Below are 21,635 nucleotides of genomic sequence, written 5' to 3'. Positions count from 1 at the left end.
CTGCCTCTAATCAGTATTGTAGTCACTGTATGATCTGCAGCGAGATGATGGTGGTATGATTTTTTTTTGTGAAACCGCATCTCCCAGCATATCCTTATCATTGTTTCGGCCATGCTGGGAGCTGTAGTTTTACGCTGTACAAACCTATGTGCAGTGGCGTAACTACCGCTATAGCAGCCGTAGCGACTTCTACGGGGCCTGCAGCATGAGGGGGCCCGTGCCACCCGCCGGCACGGCCCCTCCCATGGCCGCAGGCTCAGCTAGCAGCCGCTATGGCTGCTACAGCGTGACGCCACTGAAGGGGTTGTTCCTACAAAAGACATGCATCCCCTAACCACAGGATAGGGGATACATGTGGGATCGCTGGTACGCCCAGCGATGAGGAGAACGGGGGACCGAAAGTCCCCCCTAAGTTCTCCATGACAAACCTCGGACTTCCGTAGTCTGTCTGCAGCTCCATGGAAATGACTTGCGCACCGGTCGTGCTTGTGCGCATGCGTGACCAGCGCTCCTTTCATTTTTATTGAACTGCGCAGACGCCGGAAGTCCGAGGTTAGTCATGGAGAACTTCGGGGGACTTTCGGTCCCCCGTTCTCCTTATCGCTGCCAGCGATCACACATGTATCCCCTATCCTGTGGATAGGGGATGCATGTCTTTTGTAGGACAAACTATAGGCCGTTTTTTTTGGGGGGGGGTCTGTATGGCGTAATCTACAGAGGGGGCTGTATGGCGTTATCTACAGAGGGGGCTGTATGGCGTTTTCTACAGAGGGGGCTGTATGGCGTTATCTACAGGGGCTGTGTATGGTGCTATCTATAGGGGGCGCTGTGTGGTGGAATCTATAGGGAGGCACTATCTACAAGGGGGGGGGGGTTGTGTGATACCCAGCAGAGGGGGGGGGCCCCCAGTCAAAAGTTTGCTATGGGGCCCAGTCTTTCCTAGTTACGCCCCTGGCCTTTCTTAAGTACAACTGGGCGTGTTTAAAGTTAAGTCCAAGTGGGCGTGTATTGTGTGTGTACATCTGGGCGTTTTTACTTGTTTTACTAGCTGGGTGTTGTGAATGGAAGTGTATGATGCTGACGAATCAGCATCATCCACTTCTCTTCGTTACCACTCAGCTTCTGGCAGTGCACAGACACACAGCGTGTTCTCGAGAGATCACGCTGTGACATCACTTCCTGCCCCAGGTCCTGCATCGTGTCGGACGAGCGAGGACACATCGGCACCAGGCGACAGAGGCTACATCGACTTACTTGCAAACGCCGATGCTGCTGCAGAATCAACTGTAGCCTCTGGTGCCGATGTGTCCTCGCTCGTCCGACACGATGCAGGACCTGGGGCAGGAAGTGACGTCACAGCGTGATCTCTTGAGAACACGCTGTGTGTCTGTGCACTGCCAGAAGCTGGGTGGTAACGAAGAGAAGTGGATGATGCTGATTCGTCAGCATCATACACTTCTATTCACAACGCCCAGCTAGTAAAACAAGTAAAAACGCCCAGATGTACGCACACAATACACGCCGACTTGGACTTAACTTTAAACACGCCCAGTTGTACTTAAGAAAGGCTCATTTGCATAAATATAAAAATGCTCATAACTTGGCCAAAAATGCTCGTTTTTGAAAAAAAAAAACGTTACTGTAATCTACATTGCAGCGCCGATCTGCTGCAATAGGAGATAGGGGTTTGAAAATCTGGTGACAGAGCCTATTTAATGTACGAACTTGCAAATGACAATGTCTTGTTTGATATGGAACAAGAGCCTGATTGTCACAGTTTAATGAAACCTTTGTACCTTTGACTAACTATGATTTCCAGTATTTTGTAGACGGATCCAGATACTGAAATGAGCAGACAGGACATTTCACCACCGGGTATGCAGTAGTCCAGGAAGGTAAGACAGTGCTGCAATAGTCACTGCCCTCCAGCAGGTCTGCCCAAGAAGCAGAACTCATGGCACTTGTGCAGCAACCACGAGGAAGAGCTTCCCAGGAGGATGGGAGCAGTAGTGAAGTGCACGGTGTATGGCCTGAGGTATCTGTAGGAATCTCTACCTCTCCTCCCTCGCTCCTTCTCGGGCTGGCACAGTGACAGGGGGGCTGCACTATGGATGATGGTGGTGATAGTCTTTTCCCCCGTAGCAACTCCCGTGATGGTGGTAGTAGTATGTGTGCGCCTGGCAAGGTGGTATGTGGGGTGCCCTTGATGTTATGCAGTGCAGGGACCAGACGACACAGGGGATTTGAATAACTCACGTTTACTGAAGAACTTTATACAGTCTTCCAAAATGGAGGCACGTTATCTTCTGTCCACTTCAACAGTTGAGGGGAAGAAGGGACCAGTGGGTGACCAATGAGGGTTTCAATTGTCCAGCTATATCTAGAAATCATTCACTTTTCCAGCAGCGTGTGTAATAAATGAACTCACTTTTCTCAGTGATGAGGGTTGTAGTTGAGTGACTTGATAGACACTTCTTATATTAATTGTGGCGTGCGGCAGAACCGGTAACAGCGCCAGCAGGAGTTCTGAGGCCCAATATTATATAGACTTCTCCTCAGAAACAGACAGACAGCTTTTCAGCTAAATAATACTTGCTGTGGTGATGATAGAGATGATATGCTGGTTACAATCTCCTTACTGTTCCTCCTCTTGCATTGGGCTGCAGGTGCTGAGACCTGTTGCCAGTTGAAAGGATTGTATTAATCTGCTGTGTCAGAGCAGCTAGCAGACATGTCTGTCTCCTCACAGACACGACCCGACTCCTCTGTGTAGACTGTGAGACAGAGTCAGAGTGAGGCTCTAGGGCTCTAGCCAGGCTCCACCCCCTTTTCAAACAATGCTAGATGTACAATGCACCCTCTAGTGGCTCCCCACTGATACCTTCATCCTTCTCTTCAGCTGGTGAACAGCACACTGTGTGAAAAATAATAAAGACATGTAAAACACATACAATGCATGACATACAAATAACAGGGAACCAGAAGGGTATCCTCTGGGATGCTGCATACTCCCGGACTTAAGACAAGACGTCCTCGTCGTTTTCTTGGATATGAACAGCCTAAAAGATGTAAAAAGGGTTAACATGAAATGCAAACATATTAATAACATTGTATTCCTGTATTCTTGACTCTCGAAGGGGGAATAGGGGCGAAGAGTTCTTCTGTAACAGTTGGAAGAGGAGGGGCAGAAGTCTCAAGTCAAGATGAGCGGCAGTGTCCAACAGTTTATGGCACTTAGGATATGAGGGGCTCTGGTACGTCAGAGTCTATGGGGATATTCCCTCTTGAACGTAACAAGGGTTGGTAGGCTTCGGCCTAACTTGGATAGGAATAAATGAAGAAATGAAGAAGGGGCTCTAGAACATAAGAGTCTTTCTTGTTCCCTACTTGCAATTATATTCAATCCCTATAGCGAACTGGTTTCACTCCTTTAGTGGTTCTCTCTGATCTCCTGACAGGTTCAGGTACAACAACAGCAGGTACATGATGTGATCTGTCCTCTGTGTGAGTTGTAGACACTGTAGGTGTAGGATCAGGTGCAAGGAATGACAAAATTGGGGTAAACCACCAACTCAGTGGGTTCTTTATGTCCAAGTGTGGCTCTTGAGTTGAGGACTCAGTAGTTGTTGCTTCAATAGCTTCAGTTACTTCTGGTAGATCAATTGCAACTGGTTCTTCAATTGATATTTCCTGTTCAATGGTAGGCAACTGTTGATCTTGTAGGCACAGTTTAAGCCTGTTACGGTGGACAATTTGCGGTTGTTTACCATCTCTTTGGATCTCATAGATATCTGTTCCTTGGTATGGGACAGCCTTGATGGTATAAGGGATTCTTTCCCACTTAGTGTCCAATTTGCTGGTTCTTTGAAAGTTTTTCAACCAGACAAGGTCTCCAACTTGAAAGGGTTTAGCATTAGCATGTTGGTCATAATCTTGTTGTTGCTTCTTTCTCGCTTCTTCCATCCTAGCTTCAACAATTTCATTTGCATCAGCCATGCGTCTTTGGTGTTCACTCACCCACTCTGTGGTTGGTAGAGGGTTCAAGTCATCTGGAACGGACACATTCAATGAAATGTCTGAAGGCAGCTTTCCTTGTCTTCCGAACAATAGGAAGTATGGGGTGTAACCTGTGGAGGCTTGCATAGTGTTGTTGTAGATGTACACCAACTCAGGAAAATTATTTGGCCAGACAGCTCTCTGATGAGGTGGTAAAGTTCTGAGCATCTCAATCAGAATCTGGTTCATCTTCTCACACAACCCATTTCCTTGGGGATGGTAAGCGGTTGTTCTTAGTTTCTTACAGTTGTACAGCTGACAAAGTTCCTGAAATAGTTGGGATTCAAATGCAGAACCTCTATCTGTCAAGATCTTCTCAGGACAGCCATAGGGTAGAAGGAAAGTTTTTAGGAAGACTGCAGCGGTGGTCTTTGCTGTCAAGTCCTTTACTGGTACTGCGACTGTGAATTTGGTGTAATGGTCGATGATGGTCATGGCATAGGTGTATCCTGTTCTACTTGGCTCCATTTTCACATGGTCGATGGCCACGATCTCCAGCGGTCGATGACTCACGATAGGATGCAGAGGGGCCTTTTGGTTTGGCTTCTCTCCTCTTGCTAAGGCACAAGCAGTACATTCTTGACACCATTTCTCGACATCACCTCTAATTCCGATCCAATAGAATCTTCTGCGAATTGTAGCTTCTGTCTTTTGAACTCCAAAGTGTCCAGACTTGTTGTGGTATGCCTCAAGGACAACTTTGGCATCTCTCCTTGGGATGACAATTTGGTGCAGCCGATTACTGGTGATGGGATCCAGCACTCTCCTCAGCAGCAGACCATTCTCTTCAAAGAGACGTTTCCTTTGTCTCCAAAGGCGAAGTAGTTCTGGGTTTGTGTTGCCTCGGCGGATTCTAATGGGTATTTTTTTGGTATCCAGGTAGTCTAGGATATCTCCAATCACTCTGCTCTCAGCTTGCAACAGGGCCCATTGTTCTCGTTCTGGTGACTGCTTCTTGGCCTGTTGGGAAGAACAATGTACCTGGGTTTTGTTATTGATAGCATCAGGATCTGCAAAGCGGTTGTAGAATGCAGGCATCTCTACTTCCTCTTTGTGGTTGTCATCATCAGGATTCTCCGGGTCTTCTCCTGTAGGCAGGCGGGACAAGGCATCCGCATTGATGTTGGACTTGCCTGTTCTGTATTTGACCACGAAGTTGTAATTTGCTAATCGTGAAGCCCATCTCTGTTCTAAGGCTCCCAGCCTTGCGGTGTTCAGGTGTGCTAGCGGGTTGTTATCTGTGAAGACAGTGAAGGAAGAAGCGGCAAGGTAGTCCTTAAACTTCTCTGTGACGGCCCAGACCAATGCAAGGAACTCCAGCTTGAAGGAACTATAGTTCTGATCGTTTCTTTCAGCTCCTTTGAGTGCTCTACTTGCATAGGCGATCACTCTTTCTTTGTCTCCTTGTTGTTGGGCCAGCACTGCACCAAGTCCTTGGTTGCTTGCATCTGTGTAAAGATGGAAGGGCAGGCTGTAATCTGGGTAGCCCAGAATGGGTGGTTCAGTCAATAATCTTTTTAGTAACTGGAAGGCAATTTCTTGTTCTTCTTTCCAGTTAATGGGAATTCTCCTCTTCAAGTGTTCTTTAGGGTGCCCCCTCAAGAGTTCTTGTAGCGGTTCAGCGATGCGGGCAAAATGAGGAATGAATCTCCGGTAGTACCCGGCAAATCCGAGAAAGCTTCTTACTTCCTTCACAGTGGTAGGTGTAGGCCAACTGTGGACAGCAGCTATCTTCTCAGGATCTGGCTTTATGCCTTCTGCGCTCACTATATGTCCCAAGTACTGGACTTGAGGTTGGAGGAGGTGACACTTGGAGGGTTTGATTTTTAAGCCATTTTTGGTTAGGACCTGGAACACTTCAGCTAGATGCTTGAGATGTTCTTCATAGGACTTGGAGTAGACTATGACGTCATCCAGGTATAGGAGCACAGTCTCAAAGTTCCTGTGACCTAGGCATCTTTCCATCAGCCTTTGGAATGTTCCAGGAGCATTGCACAGTCCGAAGGGCATGCAATTGAACTCGAATAAGCCCATTGGGGTGGTGAAGGCTGTCTTCTCCCTATCAGCTGGAGACATTGGTACTTGCCAGTAACCACTTGTGAGATCCAGTGTAGAGAAGTAGGCAGCTGATCCCAGGGCTGTCAGAGATTCTTCAATCCTTGGAAGAGGATAGGCATCCTTGTGGGTAATGTTATTAATTTTTCTGTAATCCACACAGAAGCGAAGGTTGCCATCTTTCTTCCTGACAAGAACTAGTGGTGCAGCCCAGGGGCTGTGACTTTCTTGGATGACTTTAGCCTCTTTCATGTCGTGGACCATCTGCTTCACGTCTTGGTATAGGGCAGGTGGTATAGGCCTGTGTCTTTCCTTAATGGGAGGATGAGTACCAGTGGGAATAGTGTGCTCAATGTCTTTTGCTCTCCCATTGTCCAGAGGATGCTTACTGAAGGCTTCATGGCTATCCTGAGCCACTTCAAGTACTCCTTGGATCTGGTAGGCAGGTGTTGTTGCAGTTCCCATATGGATTTCTCCCCACCAGGGTGTTACTGGTGCTTCTTCTGACGTCTTTAGTTGCTGTGCAGCCTGTTTAGCGGTGACAGTTGGAATGTCCACCAGGTCTTGCACACTGAGTTGGGACAGCTGTGCTACAGGGTAGTACTTCCTCAGGGTTACTGAATGGTCTCCTAAGTTGAGAAGACGGATGGGTACTTTCCCTTCGACCACAGTCACTAAACTTCGGGCAGCCATAACCATTGGATGTTCATCTAGTGGTATTGGTTCCACTAGGGCTTGGTAGTCAAGTCCTTGTAGGCCTGAACGGGCCCGACACCATAGCAGTGTTTCTGTGCCAGGTTTTAGGGTTACTGGATGGTGGTCCTTGATGCGAGCTCTGCAGATCTCTCCTCTGGCGTTGGTGAATCGCTGTTGGGCAGCCAGTACACGGATGGTCTTGTGTATTACCTTCTGGGCAGCCTGGGAAGCCGTGGGGACGGATTGTCGTAGGGCCTCTAGCATTTCTCCATAGCAGTGCTTTAGGATGTTCATTCCCAGAATTACTGTGGGTTGTCCTTGATATTTAACTTTGATCACGAGGACTCCTTGCTGAGGTAAGTGCACTCCTCCCACTTGGACAGTAGGCTCCCAGTACCCGTGCAGAGGTAGGGACTGGCCGTTGGTAGCGATGATGTCTAACCAGGCTTCTGGAGGTTGCATCAGGATCTCGCTACTCCAGTGTTGTTCAAAGGCGGCCCGCTGGATGGTTGTCACTTGGGATCCCGTATCCAGGAGGGCAGCAAATGGTACTCCATTGATGCGGATGGTAACTTCTGGACGAGGTCCGACAAACCGTGGCAGCCATTTTGGATCTTTGGGACCTATTATTTCTCCTCCCGAGGAATGGTCCTCTGCCTCGGGAGACGTCCGTTTAACGCCCAGCATTGACGTTCTTGGTGACCTATCTTATGGCAGTGTCTGCAGGCAGGTCTCCCATGTTCATCAAAGCGATCTGTCGACGTTTTGTTGGGACTATTGCGGTAGCCCTTGCTAGGACTATTTGGATCACTGTCTCTAGATGTTGGCAGCTCACATTTTACTGGAGAGCTGGCTTCTAGATTCTCCAGTCGTTGGCAGACTTGCTCCAGGCTTTTGGCAATGAGTTTCAGTTGATCTTGGTACTGATCTCCTCCAGCTGTGATTTGAGCCTGTGTAGCCTGGTAGGTGATGGGCTTGCAAGGTGTTGGATGTGGTGCTACTGGGGCAGGTTCCTCTTCTGCCTCTTTAAGAGGGGTGGTAGCCCTGACTGTTCTTTTTCTGGGCCTTCTTTCTAGTACCTCTATGGCCAGTTCTTTAAACTCATGGAAGGTGCTGTCAGGGTTCTGGACGGACATCATTTGTAGTTGATGACTCATGGAATCTGAGGCGACTCCTTCAATGAACTGCTCCCTCAGGATTCTGTCTGCTTTTTCAGCCTCATGGGGGTCGGCTTGTATCATGGCCCTCATGGTCTCCTGTAAGGAAAGAGCAAAATTTCGGAGTGTCTCACCTGGTTGCTGAACTCTGTCCATGAACCTCATCCTGAGCTCAGAGATGGATTTGGGCTCAAAGGTGGTATGTAGCTGGACCAGGATCTGATCCACAGCCTTCTTTTGGATACGTGGCCAGGACTCCACTTCTTTTAGGGCCACATCTTGTAGTTGTCCCATTAAGATCTCTACCTTCTGTTCTTCTGGAATGGGGTAGAGGCGGAACATGGCAAGCATCTTTTTTCTAAAGTCTTTTAAGGTGTGTGGTTCACCTTTGTAGTGGGGCAGCCATGGGGCCCCTGCATAGTAGGGCATGGACAGCGGCATGATGCAGGGTGCTGCAGCAGGTGTTGTTCTTTCTGTCATGGCCGGTGTAGTGACCGTGCTGAGACCGGGCTCTTCTGTGTCACTTGAGTCCGACATTGTTACTGTCCCTTTAAATTTTTCCAATGTCTATTATTGGCGCTCCCGGACTTTTAACTGAGTCGGGGGTCTTGTTAAAGGTGCTCCCGGACTTTTTATTGGGTCCGGAGTGATGTCCAGGATGCTCCCGGGCTTTTTATTGGGCACCGGTGGTGGTACAGCAGGGGTTAACTTGATGGCCAATTGAATCGGGACTCACCGATGGTATGCTGTTGCTTCCCTCTGGGCTGTACTTTGTTACCGGGCTGTTCCGTTGCTCTCCTGTGATGTTTTTGGGAGAGTTGCTGGTTGCAGGGGATCCGCGGTGGAGGTGCCGTGCAGAGGCTTCACTCATCCAAGATGGCGGCGCCTAGCAGTTTTCGGCCGTTCCCTCTTGCCTGTGCTGGATATTGTGAGTTCCTATAATCATCCAGATGGTGGCGCTAGACTGGCGCCGCAGGTTAACCTGTCTGGAGCGGGTAAATGGAACTGTGACGCAGCAGTTTGTGAGGTAAAATGGCGGATTAACCCCTTTTGGGCTGGAACTGCCGGGAAACAGTGATTTTAACCCCTTTTGGGGCTGAAATAGTCTCTTGCAGCTGCGGTTGCAGCTTTGTACGGTGGGGACCAGGGCTTTGGGACAAAGTCTCTCTGGTTTGGGGCCCACATGAGATTTAAACGTATCCTGTTCGTGACGCCAAAGTTTATATGCAGCAACCACGAGGAAGAGCTTCCCAGGAGGATGGGAGCAGTAGTGAAGTGCACGGTGTATGGCCTGAGGTATCTGTAGGAATCTCTACCTCTCCTCCCTCGCTCCTTCTCGGGCTGGCACAGTGACAGGGGGGCTGCACTATGGATGATGGTGGTGATAGTCTTTTCCCCCGTAGCAACTCCCGTGATGGTGGTAGTAGTATGTGTGCGCCTGGCAAGGTGGTATGTGGGGTGCCCTTGATGTTATGCAGTGCAGGGACCAGACGACACAGGGGATTTGAATAACTCACGTTTACTGAAGAACTTTATACAGTCTTCCAAAATGGAGGCACGTTATCTTATGTCCACTTCAACAGTTGAGGGGAAGAAGGGACCAGTGGGTGACCAATGAGGGTTTCAATTGTCCAGCTATATCTAGAAATCATTCACTTTTCCAGCAGCGTGTGTAATAAATGAACTCACTTTTCTCAGTGATGAGGGTTGTAGTTGAGTGACTTGATAGACACTTCTTATATTAATTGTGGCGTGCGGCAGAACCGGTAACAGCGCCAGCAGGAGTTCTGAGGCCCAATATTATATAGACTTCTCCTCAGAAACAGACAGACAGCTTTTCAGCTAAATAATACTTGCTGTGGTGATGATAGAGATGATATGCTGGTTACAATCTCCTTACTGTTCCTCCTCTTGCATTGGGCTGCAGGTGCTGAGACCTGTTGCCAGTTGAAAGGATTGTATTAATCTGCTGTGTCAGAGCAGCTAGCAGACATGTCTGTCTCCTCACAGACACGACCCGACTCCTCTGTGTAGACTGTGAGACAGAGTCAGAGTGAGGCTCTAGGGCAGTAGCCAGGCTCCACCCCCTTTTCAAACAATGCTAGATGTACAATGCACCCTCTAGTGGCTCCCCACTGATACCTTCATCCTTCTCTTCAGCTGGTGAACAGCACACTGTGTGAAAAATAATAAAGACATGTAAAACACATACAATGCATGACATACAAATAACAGGGAACCAGAAGGGTATCCTCTGGGATGCTGCACTTGCAGAAGCATGTAAGTTGGGCACAATTAGAAGGGTAAACATCTATACAGACTCAAGGTACACCTTTGGAGTCGCACATGATTATGACACAATATGGCAAGCAAGAGTCTTTCTGACTTCAGCAGGCAAACCAATACAACACTGGTTTGCCCCTGGATTTCAGAACGCAACTGCTCAACTTGTAGAGGATTGCCTGACATGCGCCAGACACAACCCCGGTAAAATGACAAAAACACCCAGTAAGCACATGCCTCGCCCTGATTACCCCTTCTAGTGACTGCAGGTGAACTACATACAGCTACCCAAGGTAGGTGTATATGAATATGTCCTCGTATGTACTGATGTGTTTTCAAACTGGCCTGAGGCATGGACAGTAACCAAAAACATAGCTAAAAAATACGGCTAGGAAAATACTCCCTGAAGTAGTATGCTGATATGGGGTCCCCACTTCACAGGAGAAGTACTAGGGCATATACTTTCTAGCCTCGGCATCACACAGGCATTCCATACACCATATTACCCAAGAAGGTAAACATCTGTATGAAGGAAGAAAGTCAGCAATACTCCAAGCACCGAAACCTCTGACAAAAAAACAAATGATGTCCTTTTTGGGTATGACTGACTTCTTCAGAAGTTGGATAGCCAATTATGCTGCTATTACAGGACCATTGATGTCTTTGATTTATGAGGAACCCCTTCGCAGCTCAGGATTCCATTAAATGGACTCCTGAAGCTGAGGAGACATTTTTTCAGATAAAACAGGTTCCTGTAGGATCTTCAGTGCTTGGACTACCTGATTATTCAAAACTCTTTATTCAAACTGTAGATTGTAAAAATGGATACATGACTTCAGTGCTAACACAGGAGTATAGGGGAAAGGATAGACCTCTAGATTACTACTCATCAAAACTCAACCCAGAGCTAGAGCCTTACCTCCCCGTGTTCAATCAGTTGTAGCCACTGCAGAAGCTTCCGTTACATTAGTGTTATTTATGATAGGAAGATGTACCACTTTAAATTCTGCGACCTTGTTGTCTACTGCGGAGGATGGTGAACCACATGATTGCCTATCCTCCATAGCAGAAAGAGTGTTACCAAAATCAGATCTTAAAGATACTCCACTACCAAATAGTGATCTCATACTGTTTGTAGATGGATCTTGTAAGAACAAATAAATCCTACCCAGCAACTTATTCAGATATGCAGTCATATTGAGCCATGGGACAAGTCATGTCTCAACAGGGGGGATGGTAGAAATTCATCTACAGTGTTCACGGCACATTGCTTTACTAACTACTCTAAAAATGTTGTTTAACCTGTTTAACATGCGCCAAACATAATCCACAGGGGAATGTAAGACCAAAAAGAGGACAGTTCCCAAGTCCACAATATCCATTCTAATATAATTTGTATGGATTTCATTGAATTAAACAAGTTGTTTTTAGCTTCCTAAGATATTAGTTATATGTATAAGGGTATTAATTTGAATCTCAGAGTAGGTAAGAAAAAAATTTGGTTTGAGACACTTGTCAGATAAAATATATGGCATCTGTGAATATTTTTGTGAGTAGGAGCTGTTACATGTAATCAGCTCAGATCAAAGTACAAATCCTGCTGAAAAGAGTAACAAGTGTGACATAAAATGTACCCAGTAACTACACATTTTCTAGGTGCCCTGTCCAGAGGGACAGAGAAGTTTTTCTTAAATAAAGGTGTTTGTGTGTTTGTTTGATTGTTTGTTTGCTTGATTGATGTACAGGACTTGTCAATCAACTGATGGGACCCAAACCTATTTTATTAGTTGAGACCCTATTGTTTATATTGTCTGAGGTTTATAATTATAATGTATGTAAACATGCCACGGTATTGTGAATAACAACTTCAGGTGTTTTATGTGGAGTTATGATGTGACCTGGTTATTGTTACTCATATGTAAGAAGTATGTAATGGGGGTACCAGCCTCCTGCACCCTCATGACATGATAGGGGTCGCAGCCCCCTCGCCTCCCACCATCTCCACGAGCCTTAGGTGTCCATTTGTGCTCTCAGCCCCTTCTGGGCCTCGTGTTTTCCCCCGTTTGTGTGACGTCAGGCCGCTTGCAGCAAAGGTTAGACATATGTCTTAGAAACAATGTGTAGAAACCGTAACGTTAACAATGACCACTGGGGGGCAGTGGAACACAGCAGGAGTGAGAAAATAGACAGGCCATTAGGACAGAAAAAGGGAGGAACAAAAGCACAGATGAAGAGAGAGGGAAGGGGAAATTGGCAGGACCCCAGGAAGAGGAAGGAGGAGGAAAAAAGGGAGGAGACTTGGGGAGGAGAGAGGATGCAGAGCGGAGTGGGGACAAGAAAAGAGGACTTGCAGTGTGACAGAGAGAGAGCACAGTGACCAGGCTGCCGCCATTTGTAGGAGAAGTATCCTTGGCTCAACGTTCCTAAAAGAGGACTAGCTGGACATTCACTACAGCTCAGCGGTGTCAGGAGACACAAGGGAAAAGACGTCATCTTCATCAACAGAGGAGCAGAAATCGGAGGTAAGGGTGGTATGCCGCGTGGTAGTGAGTAGCTCTCACTCTGACCCGCGGAGGCGCACGCGGTAATATATCCGCCGGACTCACGCCGTAGCCAAAGGGCGAGGGGCATAGCTTCCACCTTTGGGGATTCCGCAGTGTGAGTGGTAGCACCACAGTGATCCGCGGAGACGGCCCATTCCTTCTTGAGACCCGCCGGGCCGGGTCAGTGAGCGCCAGGCGCAGCCACCCAAGGGCGAGTGGGACTCCCACGAGGGCGAGGGCCCCAGCTACTGAGAGACTTGATTTGAATACTGCATTGTTTCTATTTGGCCTGTTTGAAATTGTGATTTTTCAGTAAACCGTTGATTAGAAAAGAACTGAGTAGTGTTGTGGTGTCCACGTTTAGTCTTACCTAACACGTGGCGTCACGAACAGGATGAGCCAACCAGGAACTTCAGCGGAGCCTGCCATCAGTGCCCCAGCCCCACCCCCAATTCTGTTCCCTATGGGGGCAGCCATGTTAAATGTGCCCAAATATGACGGAAAGAGCGTGACGCTTATGGATTGGGCTGAGAGGCTAAGAGCAGCGGCCCGACTCTACCAAGTACCTCCCCCACACCAAGCGGATCTCGCATTGAGCCTGCTAGAAGGAGATGCTCGGGCAGCAGTAGTAGTCCTCCCAGTCAGTCAAAGAGCGACCCTGGAAGACATCATCGCCAGGCTCGAAACCCTATACGGAGACACTACCTCAGTTACCGATTTACGAAAAAAATTCTATACCCGTAGTCAGCGGGAAGATGAATCTGTCCAACAGTACTCGGTCGCACTCCAACGATTGTGGAACCGACTTAGCAAGAAAGATCAAGAGGGGTGTGCGGCTGTTCCTGACCCGGACAGGGTGCTGCGGGACCAATACGTGTCTGGGTTGAAGAATAGAGCGCTAAGAAGGAGCCTCAGAGACTATATACGGACGGAGCCGCATACCGCCTTAGTGGACGTAGTTCGAGAGGCCATAGAGTGGCAGCGCGAGGGAGAGGATGGTGCTCACGTTAGTGTACACAACTCTACCAAAAGCGGACCACCTCCGAAAATGGACCCCACACCAGAGAGTGCTTTCCTCCGAGACTTTGCCAGGGATGTGAGGGAGTCCATGAGGGAGATGAGAGAAGAGATCAACCAGCTGAAGGCGGCAAGTTCTACCCGGGAGGACCGTCCTCGGCAGAGAAGATTTGATCCGGCCGAAATTCGCCGGTGTTGGGAATGTGGCCGACCAGGACACCTGGCAAGAGACTGTCAGGCCCCTAGGATGGAACGGCCACCTTTAAACTAGAATCACCCGCGGCTGAGGGCCAAGCGGCGGGGACCTCCAATTCCATCGGCCCGAATGATCAACATCACCGTATCGCAGGCAGATCGCCCATCTTACAGACCCGGATAAAGGGGATAGACGTGAGTTGCTTGTTAGACACGGGCTCTGAAGTTACGACGATGGCAAAGGAAGTGTATGAGAGACACTTTGCGGGGTCTGATGAGTTGGAGAACCCTTGGCTCACCTTGACAGCTGCCAACAACCTCCCCATCCCAGTGGTTGGAATGACCTGGTTAGATATGGAGCTGTTCGGAAAATCAATCCCTAGACAGGCCGTGTTGGTCGTGCCTAACTATGCCCGGCCGGGTGTTCCCGTAATCATCGGCATGAACATACTACGAGAGTTAGACGGACTCCTGTTGCGGGAGATGGGAACCGTCTACTGGGAAAGAGTCGGCGGGAACACCCGAGTGCAACAGTCTCTTCAACAGTTACAGAGAATCTGCCGACAAAAAGAAAGAGTAGCCCAAGAGGAAGGACAAGTGGGTACTATTAGGTCACCCCGAGGAAAACCCCTTCAACTGCCCCCTAGACAAGAGTTAACGCTACCATTGGAGGTGAAGACACATCTACGGTTGAGGAATGCTACTGTGATAGTAGAACCACTTAGCGACGCCTCTCCAGCCTCCAACTGGATGGTGGGAAGGACCGTGTGCCGAATAGCGCGGGGCTGCGCCACCGTTCGGCTGATGAATCTGGATGATGTGGTGACTGTCATCCCTCCCGCCACAGCTCTAGCGGCAGTACATGTTATACGACCTCAAGATGTAACTGAGTCGGAACCCCACGGGCAGTCCAACGAGCCAGAGCCCAAGGAGACAGAGGAGGCTGGAGGGACACTGACCTGGCTGTGGCAACAACTAAAATTGCAGGGGGTGGCCCCCGACCCGGAGTCTGAACAAGCACTACGGGCGCTCCTACAACGCTACTTGACTGCTTTTGCTTCTCACGAGGAAGACTATGGCTGTACCGACGCTATAGAACACGCCATTCACACTAGGGGTGCAGTCCCAGTGCGGGAAAGATACAGAAGCATACCACCTGCATTGTACCAGGAGGTCAAAGACCTAATCCAGAAGATGTTGGAGGGCCAAGTGATCCGGGAAAGTACAAGCCCGTGGGCTGCGCCAATTGTGCTAGTGCGGAAGAAGGATGGCACCCTACGATTCTGTATCGATTATCGCCGACTGAACGCATGCACACATAGGGACGCTTATCCCCTCCCGAGAGTGGAAGAGTCACTCACAGCACTCCGTCAGGCTCAGTATTTCACTACCCTCGATCTAGCCAGTGGGTACTGGCAAGTTCCCGTTCGAGAGGAAGACAAAGAGAAGACGGCATTCATCACACCAATGGGGCTATTTGAGTGTAACCGGATGCCATTCGGGTTGAATAACGCGGCAAGTACATTTCAACGGTTGATGGAACACTGCCTAGGAGACATGAACTTCGAGTCCATCATGATTTACCTAGATGACATCGTAGTGTACTCCAGCACCTTTCCAGAGCACCTGGGTCACCTGGAGGCCGTACTGAGCCGTTTGACGAGGTTCGGGCTGAAACTAAAACCGACTAAATGTCGGATTGCGAGACAGAAGATCAACTACTTGGGACATGTAGTCAGCCCAGAGGGAGTGGCACCTGATCCTAGCAAGATTCAAGCCGTCATGGACTGGCCACCACCCAGCACATCTACCGAAGTGAGAGCCTTCCTGGGGCTGGTAGGATACTACCGGCGATACATCCAAGATTTTGCCAAGATTGCCGGTCCACTCCACGAACTGTTACGGGGGCAGCCGGCAGAACGGCGGGGGAAACAGAGTACATCGGTGGCCAACCGATGGGGCCCGACTCAGGAACAGGCCTTCCAACAGTTAAAGGAGCGATTAACGACTGCGCCCATCTTGGCATTCGCGGACTATTCACAGCCGTTCCAACTCTATACTGATGCTAGCCTGCACGGTTTGGGAGCGGTGCTGTCACAGAAGAGAGATGGAGTGGAAAGGGTGATTGCGTACGGTAGCCGGAGTCTGAGGCCCGCCGAGCGGAACCCCCTGAATTACAGTTCCTTTCGCCTTGAACTCCTAGCTGTAGTCTGGGCCGTTACGGAAAGATTTGCAGAGTACTTGACGGGAAGCCGGATAGAGATCTATACTGACAATAACCCGCTTGCTTATCTACACACCGCCAAACTGGGTGCACTAGAGCAGCGCTGGGTGGCACGCCTCGCCCGGTTTGATTATATAATTCGCTATAAGCCTGGGCGCAACAACGGCAATGCGGATGCCTTGTCCCGGAACCCGACAACGAACCCTGTCGGGGATCAGGATGAAGAAGTGGAAGAGGTGGAGATCCCGCCACTGCGGGTGGCAAGCAGGGTGACGCAACTGGAGGGCCCGAAGTGGGTGAACTGTACAGTCATCTAGAGTGGCAGGAGAAACAGAGGTCTGATAAGGACCTAAAACATTTACATGGGTGGCTTCTGGCCAGACGGCGGCCGACAGGGTCCGAACGTGCTCAGCTGACACGAAGGGGATGCCAAATTGCAAGACAACAGGAGCGGCTGCTCCTTCGAGGTGGAGTCATTTACCGCCGGCTCTGGATGGCGAAAGAGCAACGAGTCGTGTGGCAATTGGTGTTGCCGATCAAAGAAGTAGAGTCAGTCTGCCGGACCCTACATGAGGTCGGAGGACACTTCTGCGCTGTGAAAACGGAGGCCCTGGTCCGAGGTTATTTCTACAGCCCACAACTGAGTGAGACGGTGGAGCGGATATGCAGGACATGCGCCAACTGTGCTATCCACAAAGGACCAGTGCAGACTACCGTGCCGCAGGCCATACACACGGGGGAACCCTTTGAACTGTTAACAATGGATTTCCTTACCGTCCATGAAGTGACCTCCGGACACAAATACGCATTGGTGTGTGTAGATCATTTCTCCAAATATGCGATCGTCATCCCCACCAGGGACCAGACAGCACCCACCACAGCCAAACTAATATGGACTCACGTTATACGGCCCTATGGGTGTCCACAGAGACTGTTAACTGACCAGGGTCCAAACTTCGAATCACAGCTGATTCAAGAGCTGTGTGTGCTACACGGCATACGGAAGTCGCGAACGACACCCTATCACCCTCAGGGCAACGGGGCGTGTGAACGCTTTAACCGGACTCTGTTGGGGATGCTGAGAACTTTGGGCGACGATCACCAAGAGCGGTGGCCTAATTATGTGGAAGACGTAGTATGGGCATATAATAATACCATACACAGTACTACTGGATACACTCCTTATCAGCTCATGTTTGGCCGAATGGGACGCCTACCAATAGCCTTACTCATGGAGCAACCTGAAGAAAATAGTGGGCGAACCCCGTCTCAGTGGATAGTGGAGCACCAGCGCAGGATTCAGCGAGCTCGAGATCGAGTACAAGCAGCAAGGAGACATGAACAACCCTCGATAACGGCCGGACCCAGCCAGGCCATAGAACCATTCCACCCTGGGGACAGGGTATTGGTCCGCAACAAACAAGCACAACGAGCCAGTAAGTTGGCACCACGTTGGGAGCGAGTGCCCTATGTCGTTATCCGAAGAGCGAGTCCACAACTCTCAGTGTACGAAGTACAGCGAGAAGACGGAAACGGCAGGGTACGGAAACTACACCGAAACTTGCTGAGACCCTGTTCGTTTCCAGCTGAGCAGATGAGGGAGCTGACACCGGCTACGGCACCTGACACTACCCCCGCTGAACCTAGTGGCGAATGGTGGGTAGTGGTCCCGGTCGCAGATGTCCCATCCTCAACAACAGGTGAAAGGGACCAAGAAGAAGGGACGGTACGTTACCCCCGTCGGGAGAACAGAGGGACCTTACCGTCCCGTTACAGGGATTTTGACTGTAGTGCCGGGGACTGCACTATTTCCTCAAGGGAGATGTGTAATGGGGGTACCAGCCTCCTGCACCCTCATGACATGATAGGGGTCGCAGCCCCCTCGCCTCCCACCATCTCCACGAGCCTTAGGTGTCCATTTGTGCTCTCAGCCCCTTCTGGGCCTCGTGTTTTCCCCCGTTTGTGTGACGTCAGGCCGCTTGCAGCAAAGGTTAGACATATGTCTTAGAAACAATGTGTAGAAACCGTAACGTTAACAATGACCACTGGGGGGCAGTGGAACACAGCAGGAGTGAGAAAACAGACAGGCCATTAGGACAGAAAAAGGGAGGAACAAAAGCACAGATGAAGAGAGAGGGAAGGGGAAATTGGCAGGACCCCAGGAAGAGGAAGGAGGAGGAAAAAAGGGAGGAGACTTGGGGAGGAGAGAGGATGCAGAGCGGAGTGGGGACAAGAAAAGAGGACTTGCAGTGTGACAGAGAGAGAGCACAGTGACCAGGCTGCCGCCATTTGTAGGAGAAGTATCCTTGGCTCAACGTTCCTAAAAGAGGACTAGCTGGACATTCACTACAGCTCAGCGGTGTCAGGAGACACAAGGGAAAAGACGTCATCTTCATCAACAGAGGAGCAGAAATCGGAGGTAAGGGTGGTATGCCGCGTGGTAGTGAGTAGCTCTCACTCTGACCCGCGGAGGCGCACGCGGTAATATATTCGCCGGACTCACGCCGTAGCCAAAGGGCGAGGGGCATAGCTTCCACCTTTGGGGATTCCGCAGTGTGAGTGGTAGCACCACAGTGATCCGCGGAGACGGCCCATTCCTTCTTGAGACCCGCCTGGCCGGGTCAGTGAGCGCCAGGCGCAGCCACCCAAGGGCGAGTGGGACTCCCACGAGGGCGAGGGCCCCAGCTACTGAGAGACTTGATTTGAATACTGCATTGTTTCTATTTGGCCTGTTTGAAATTGTGATTTTTCAGTAAACCGTTGATTAGAAAAGAACTGAGTAGTGTTGTGGTGTCCACGTTTAGTCTTACCTAACAAGTACATGGCAGCAATGAGAGCCCTGAGGTTATGTGACCTGGGTGTCTTTAGGTTTGAGAAAGATGCTGCCCACAAACTGTTATATCTGCAGGGGTAAAAGTCCCATTAGGACATTAAGTGACAGTGCTACAATTATGACCAATATGTACCATGGCAGGACAAGTTTGAATTATTGCCAATATTAGTAGGTTTAGCAGTAAAGAATGCTCATAATATAGAGGAAGTGGCCGTCAAATTGGACACTGTTACAGATTATGTGTTTGATGTTTTGAATGCTGCCCAAGGGGGCATTTGCCAAGTAGTTGGCCCAGCCTGTTGCCACTGTATAGACCTTTTTGGCATTATGCAGGACAAGTATGACCGTAGAGCAAGCTAAGAAAACAAAGTCTGTAAGGGGGATAAGACCTCTTTTAAGTACCTGGCTTGGGTAAAAGTGATTAAAATAATGTTTAAATGAATTCATTTTGTGCAGAGGCCATCTTGTCTGGAGACAACATCTTGTTCTTATGTAGTGAATAAGAGAGACATTGTTCCTTTAAGACAAGTATATTAATGCTGATTTCATATGCTATTAAAGTTAGTTATCTTTGACCTTGGTTCTCATGCGAAAGTCAAAGGGAAGAAATATTGCTTAGTGATTATTGATGTATTTACCAAATGGGTAGAAGTATTCCCCACAGCAAGCCCAGATGTTATCACAGTCGCTAAAGCATTGGTAAAGGAGATAATACCTAGGTTTGGGATACCTGAGAAAATATACAGCGACAATGGGCTGCTAAAAAACAAACTCAATAAAACAATGGAAGAGACTGGGAAGAATTGGGTATATTGTTTACCATTAGTAGTCCTAAATATGCATGTGACTCCTATAGCATCAGGTTTGACACCTTTTCAAACGATGTATAATAGACCATTTGTAATACCACAGTTAAATCCATTCTCTAAGATGGATGAGGAGTCTGATTTTACACTTGCTGAATATATGGCAAAAATGCTAACCAACAGGGAAGTTTCTATCTCTAATTGTATTCCAGGTGACACTGTACCTGAACCTGTGAAGACAGGAAAGTGGATCCTGATCAAAGCTATAAAATCAAAACACTGGTATCATCCTCATTGGGAAGGATCATATCAGGTTCTACTTACCACACATACTGGCGTAAAGATAGCCGAACGTACCTCTTGGATACACTTATCACACTGTAAGGTAGTTAGGGAATTGCCACTAATCTCCTAGGCTATAAAAAAGACTGATTACAAGGGGTGGTCATTTGTTAGAAGTGACTGGTCTCAAACTTCAGCGAAGAAAACATCCAGAGCCTGGAAGGAGACAGGGCAAAATGTTATTAGTTATTCTAGGTATCCTATGGGGGTCCAAGGTCTGTCAACCTAAGGTATGGGATCCCTGGGAAACAGGGTCAGGGGTAGGAATCCCTAAAGACAGCTTGGAGAGTTTAATATTTTAATGGATATTCCATGATGTCTGCCATTAATCCCTCTTTAAAAGAAAAGTTAATTATTATGAAGAAACTTACCTCTCCCTGTACAAGTTCCACCAACTGTAACTAGTTGTTTTTGACCTTCCGAAATCCTAATAAAAGGACAAGGGACCATATGCTATAGGAGCTGATGTTTCAGGTACTGACCCTTAAGGGCAATTCTTTATTGATGTTATGGAAAAGGATGCCAACCATTTTTTACTTCTACATGTTGCACACCATAAATAAAATGTTTTCTTTGAATACTTTGTAAAGAATCCTTTGCTTGCAATGACTGCCTGAAGTCTGGAACCCATGAACATCACCAAACGCTGGGTTTCCTCCTTTGTGGTGCTTTGCCTGGCCTTTACTGCAACGGTCTTCAGTTGTTGTTTGTTTGTGGGTCTTTGTGCCTTAACTGTTGTCTTAAGCAAGTGAAATGCAGCTTGATCGGGTTGAGATCTGGTGATTGACTTGGATATTGCAGAATATTCCACTTCTTTGCCTTATAAACTCCTGGGTTGTTTTCGCAGTAAGTTTTGGGTCATTGTCCATCTGTACTGTGAAGCGACGTCCAATCAACCTTGCTGCATTTGGTTGAATCTGAGCAGAAAGTATATCCCGGAACACTTCAGAATTCATCCGGCTGCTTCTGTCTTCAGTCACATCATCAATAAACACTGGTGACCCAGTGCCTTTGGCAGCCATGCATGCCCATGCCATCACACTGCCTCCACCATGCCACCACCCTGCCTCCACCATGCCATCACACTGCCTCCACCATGTTTTACAGAGGATGTGGTGTGATTTGGATCATGAGCCATTCCAAGCCTTCTCCATACTTTCTTCCTCCCATCATTCCGGTACAGGTTGATCTTAGTTTCATCTGTCCAAAGAATGCTGTTCCAGAACTGGGCTGGCTTCTTTAGATGTTGTTTGGCAAAGTCTAATCTGGCCTTTCTATTTTTGGGGCTAATTAATGTTTTTACCTTGTGGTGAACCCTCTGTATTTGCTCTCATGATGTCTTCGCTTTATGGTAGACTTAGATACTGATACACCTACTTCCAGGAGAGTGTTCTTTACTTGAGTAGATGTTGTGAAGGGGTTTTTCTT

The sequence above is a fragment of the Rhinoderma darwinii genome, chromosome 3, assembly GCF_050947455.1.
Source record: "Rhinoderma darwinii isolate aRhiDar2 chromosome 3, aRhiDar2.hap1, whole genome shotgun sequence".
In the NCBI taxonomy this organism is placed as follows: Eukaryota; Metazoa; Chordata; class Amphibia; order Anura; family Rhinodermatidae; genus Rhinoderma; species Rhinoderma darwinii.
Note: the sequence above shows the minus strand (reverse complement) of the source record.